The sequence below is a fragment of the Ailuropoda melanoleuca genome, chromosome 8 (genome assembly GCF_002007445.2).
Source record: "Ailuropoda melanoleuca isolate Jingjing chromosome 8, ASM200744v2, whole genome shotgun sequence".
NCBI lineage: Eukaryota > Metazoa > Chordata > Mammalia > Carnivora > Ursidae > Ailuropoda > Ailuropoda melanoleuca.
In genome coordinates this window covers 89,411,672-89,416,596 of record NC_048225.1, presented here as the reverse complement: position 1 = coordinate 89,416,596, position 4,925 = coordinate 89,411,672, and the positions used below count along the sequence as shown (strand labels likewise).

General features: G+C 51.7%; 1 long non-coding RNA gene across 1 annotated transcript; it reads right to left on the bottom strand.

The window, feature by feature from the left end:
• Window positions 1-904: 904 nt before the first annotated feature.
• LOC117803276 lies at window positions 905-4,623 on the bottom strand. The gene is made up of 3 exons (XR_004626965.1): window positions 4,551-4,623; window positions 2,168-2,270; window positions 905-1,899 (listed from the first exon to the last, which is right to left on the bottom strand). It is a non-coding gene; the product is annotated as an uncharacterized LOC117803276 (long non-coding RNA).
• Between the last annotated feature and the right edge of the window lie 302 nt (window positions 4,624-4,925).

The following is a 4,925-nucleotide window of genomic DNA, read 5'->3' as shown; positions in this document are numbered from 1 at the left end:
TGCATATCCTGAGGTTGGCATTCTGCCAGAGCAGCTTCATCAGGTGGCTGCCTGGCCTCCACCCACTCCAAGTATTGCCCACCGTGCGTCAGAGCCTACTGGCAATTGTTCAGTGACTCTCCTTTTCTCTATTTTTAAGATATATTTATTTGAGAGAGAGAGCAGGGGGAGGGGCAGAGGGAGAATCTCAAGCAGACTCCCTACTGAGCGCAGAGCCCTACATGGGGCTCGATCTCATGACCCTGAGATCACAACCTGAGCTGAAATCAAGAGCTGGCCGCTCAACCGACTGAGCCCCCGAGGCGCCCCTGTTCAATGACTTTTCTTAAGCGAGGTACCTTCTGGTAGTTGGGGGGCTTCTTAGGGCCTTTGTATAGTTGTTGCTTAAGCTGCTCACAGTGTTTGCTGCTGGTCTGTCTGGGGGTGACAGGGAACACGAACGCCCCCCCCATCACAGGAACGTGTCCAGCACTGTGTTTTTTGGGCTGTGACTGTGGTGTCTTGATCAGATGGGAATTTTGTTGAATACCTGAACATAGGGCAATGGCGTTTAAGCCACAGTAGTGATCTGTGTGTCTGTATGGTCCCACACCGTGAGCACCACTGGAATCCACGTCTGGGGACTAGCGGCCCAACGTGGTCAATTCGCCATGTTTGTGTGAGGCCTACGCCCGCTCGACGTGGCTCTGTTCACTCTATTGCACAGTCTGCATTCAGTGCAGGGGTCCTACAACTGCACTGTTATCTTTGGCTTTCAGTTTGGGGGTGAGCCATTGTGATTTGGTCCATTTTTGTATCTGAGGTAGACTCCGTATGTTCCATTCTGTAGTGGACCCAACAGGTTCTCATGGTGGTTTCCCAAGTGCATGTTAGGTAAGCTCATGAGTTCCATTTGGGTTGTTGTGCATTTTTTTAATGGTTGTTAGAGGCATTAATACAAATGATGAATAAGGTTGGTTTTTTTTTCAGTCTACAAGCTGTTGTCACAGTCCCTGTCCCCACACGGGGAGACTTTGCATGTAGCTCGGTAGTCTGAAATGGCCCACAAATCTGTAAACAAGTAGGAGAGACTTGCTCGGGGATCGGCTGGACAGCCTTCGCTATCATATGCAGTTTGGCCCCTTGGGCAGGATATTCTTATCTGGTCTCGGTTAAAAGGTGGTTATCCTTCGAGAAGGTAGCCATGGTGGCCCAGACGACACTCCCAGCTGAGCTTTGCATCTGGGACATCTTTGAACTGTGGCCCCACTTTGTAAAGGGAGGGGCAGGGGCGGCCCCTACAGCAGTTTCGCCTCCTCTGACAGAGCCCCTGCTTGTTTATGGAGCTGCCTGGCCCCCTGGGGCCCACGTGGGCTTGACCTTGGTTGTACTATTTTTACTTAATGATGGAGCTTTGTTGAACCTGTCCTGTTTTATTAGTGGGATTAGTGGGTACCCACATGAGGAGGGGCAGCAGAGGTCTGATGGTCCCACAAGTTGTCAGGCTTCCATGGTCAGGCCCCCTGTGTTCAGTCAGGCCCAACATCAGGCTAGTAGCTGCTATGGGAGGGAGGATGCCTGGCAGCTGCCTCAGTAATTTATTTGTCCAAGACCCAAGGGACCAACGCACCTCAACAGCAGTCTCTTGTATCACAGGTTCTAATCCACACAGGGAGGAGTGGATGAAAGCTCTCATAAGGCCGGTGGGCTCCCAGGACCGGATGGCGGGGCCTTGAATGCAGCACGGCCTCTGGGACCCGCTGTGGGCGGAGGCCCCATTCAAAGAAGCCAAAGGAATCCCCAGATGTGATTCATGTTTTTCAGTAGCCACGGAGGGCTGCCAGTCTTTGAGCCTTTTTTTTTGTTGGTAGGAACTGTCTAAGATAGTAGCTTTTGTTTCATCTTGTCGGGAATGTGTTTCTGGGGAAAAAAAAAAAAAAAGGAATGTGTTTCAACAGGGGCCCATCCCCCGCACCCCCCCCACCCCCCGGAGCTGCTGTTGTCGAGCAGGTCCTGGACCTTCCCAGGGTGGACAGCCCCGTCTACATGTGTCATAGTGTCCATGACCTTACACAGGGCCTGGCCAACTTGTTTCTGAGTCAGGCCAGCAGGGAGGCTGTCCTCAATCTGGTGGATGACGAGCACTTTTGGGAGTAGCTGGGCTTGTGGCAGATCTAGTCCTACTCACAGCTGGCCTGTGGCAAGGAGGCTGAGGTGTCCCCGTAGAGGTGCGGTGGAAGTATATACTGTAGGCCGTCCCGAGACAATGCAGAGTGGTCTTGATCCTTATCCTGCTAAGGGATTGAGAAGACGACATTGGCCAGATCCATAACAGCACACCAGTCTCCCATGTGCACCTGATATCACCACCTAGGTGACAGCAATGACGTCAAGTTCTCAGCAGACACAGGTGGCACCTCACCCTTTAAAGTGTGGTGGTCCACTGTTGGCCTCCAGGCCCCAGAGGCATTTTTAAGGGGCCACACTGAGTTGTTAAATTGCAACAAAGTGCTAGGTAACATTCCAGCCTGCAGCAAGACCTGAATTAGTGTGTTGTTTTTTCACTTGGTATGTGGTATTGCTTTTCCTGACTATTCCGTTGGGGGTTGGGTAACTTCGGTGGCAGGTGGGACTGGCTGTCCCGTGGGTACGGCTTGAGTTCTTTGCTGTGAGGGGGCATCCACCCTCAGACGGCAGTGATGTTGTGTGTCAAATGTGGCCCAAAAGCCAAAGTCTAGAACACTCCGTGGTGAGAACCATCATCGCTGGCACACAAAATGACCCAAAGTTTCCCACCCATAAGCACATATGAATCCGCCTGCCGTGGGCCAAGTTTGTCCCCAAACTCCTCAGTGTCATCAGTTAACCATCACCCCTATGGGGACCTGTCATTATTGTTCTTTGGGCACCATTTCAGAAGGTTCCATAAGAGTCTGAATCCTTTTCTCTTTTTCATCCTGACGGGGGTACAGGCCTGCTCTGCCCTGGTGGGGATGCAGAGACTTGGCCCCATCCTTAACTCTGCCATTCGACCTGGGACATTTGGGTTTCAGTGCTCCTTTACCAAACAGACATGCCAACCAGGCTGCGTGGGGCTCCCCTGGCTTTTGTCCATGTCCATGTTTGAGTTCTTGTGTTCTATGTTCAGAGAGGGACCTCATTTTAACAGTTTGTTTCAGCAGTGCCATCGGTTTTTGTGTTTAGAGGAAAGAGGTCTTACTTGAGGCCTGCAAGTGACCCAGACCCAGCCAGCTCCCTGCACTGTGGCCCCAGACTTCCCTGGGACATGGTCTGTGCCCCTGGGAAGTGGGGGAGTTGAACCCAGGGATGCTTTTCCTCCTCCTTCTAGGGCTCCTTTCCTTACTTCTACTCCATCCCGTCTTGTCAACTCATCAAGGTTCACAGGGAGATCCCGGTGCTGCACCTGCCTGTGTTGGCAGGCCAGAGTGTTCCCAAGCCTCGTCCAGAGCCTCTGTACCCCCAGGGGGGCCAGCATCACTCTGGGATGGGGGCTCGGGGGACATGTTCTTATGTTCCTAGCGTGCCGCCGTGGGAAGTATTCTCAGCAGCCCTGCTCAGAGCACCACATCTGTCCCACCTTTCACTGGCTGGCCAGGCTACGCGCAGCCGAGGTTAAAAGGCAGATAAATGGCATCCAGGGAAGAGATCAGGACACGAGATGAGGTCACTGAGCACAGACAACAGCACCCCAGGCTCAAGTGGGAGAAATCTCCTTACAGCCAGAGAGGAAAGGAAGTGCAGGATCCATGGATCCATGCAACACACGGGCTCCCCCGTGGCCAGCAGGGCCACTCTGCAGAGGAGGGGGAGATGTGACCGCACGTACCCCATGCTGCACCGCAGTGGAAGGACCAGCACCCTCCCCAGGGGGTCTGAGACAGAAAGCTGGGGGTGTGCCTGAGGGCCGTGGACGCATGCGCTCAAGCAGAACGAAGGAGCACACGTTGTGAGTCTGAGCAGGGAAAGCTATTCCCACAAGGTGACAAGCCCAGCACAGGCTGTGAGCGCTCTAGCTCTTGGTTTTGGAAGTGGGCCAGGTCCAAGGCTACTTCTAGAAGACTGTGTAGGAGGAGAGAGGCTGTACATGACTGCCTTTCCCAACAGGGATGAAAAGAGAGAACTTGGTTGAATTCTGAAAGGAACAGCTAGATCCCCTTGGTACCCACAGCTATTCAGTGGGTGCGGGTCCCTGCCAATCCCCTCTCGAGTGCCCTCAGGAAGTCACTTATTCTCCGGGGAAACTGAACCAGAGAGTCCCTGAACTTGAGCACTCCAAGCACAATGAAACACGAGGCAACAAACTGAAAATAAAAATTAAGTTTAAATCTGTGGGTTGATTGGAAGGATCTAGTCAGGCTTGTCAAGGACCCTCTCCTCCAGGAAGAAGACTGGGGGATCCTCCTCTGAAAAAATAGAATGGCTTTGGAGAAAAGCCCGATAGATACTGACATTGGGAGATTCCTCTAGAGAAAAAGTGGGTTTGTTACCTGATCTCCTTCTAGGGAAGCTAACCAGTCAAAAGCCGCACACATGCCTCCCAAGTTACTCACCCACATTTTAGCGCATCACGCAGATGTGAACAAATAGCCAGCCATCTCTAGACATTTGAGGAGAGCCACCTATGCGAGCTACACCAAACCAAAAAGAAAAAAACAAACAGGAATTCTGGTGAAACAATGCATGGTACGGAAGGAAATATCACAAGACCCAAAAACCACAATTAAATGAAACCCCTCAGATCGCTTCCGTGAAATAGGAACAGGACGCTCTAAAAGAATAATGAATCAGAGAACGAGATGAAGCTCTTGGAATTCAAGGGTACAGCAGCCATAATTTAAAGTTCAGTAGAACGTTAGAAGGCAAAGTTGAGGAAATCTCCTAAAAAGTAAAACAAAAAAGTACATAAAAATGGGAGAGAAACAGAT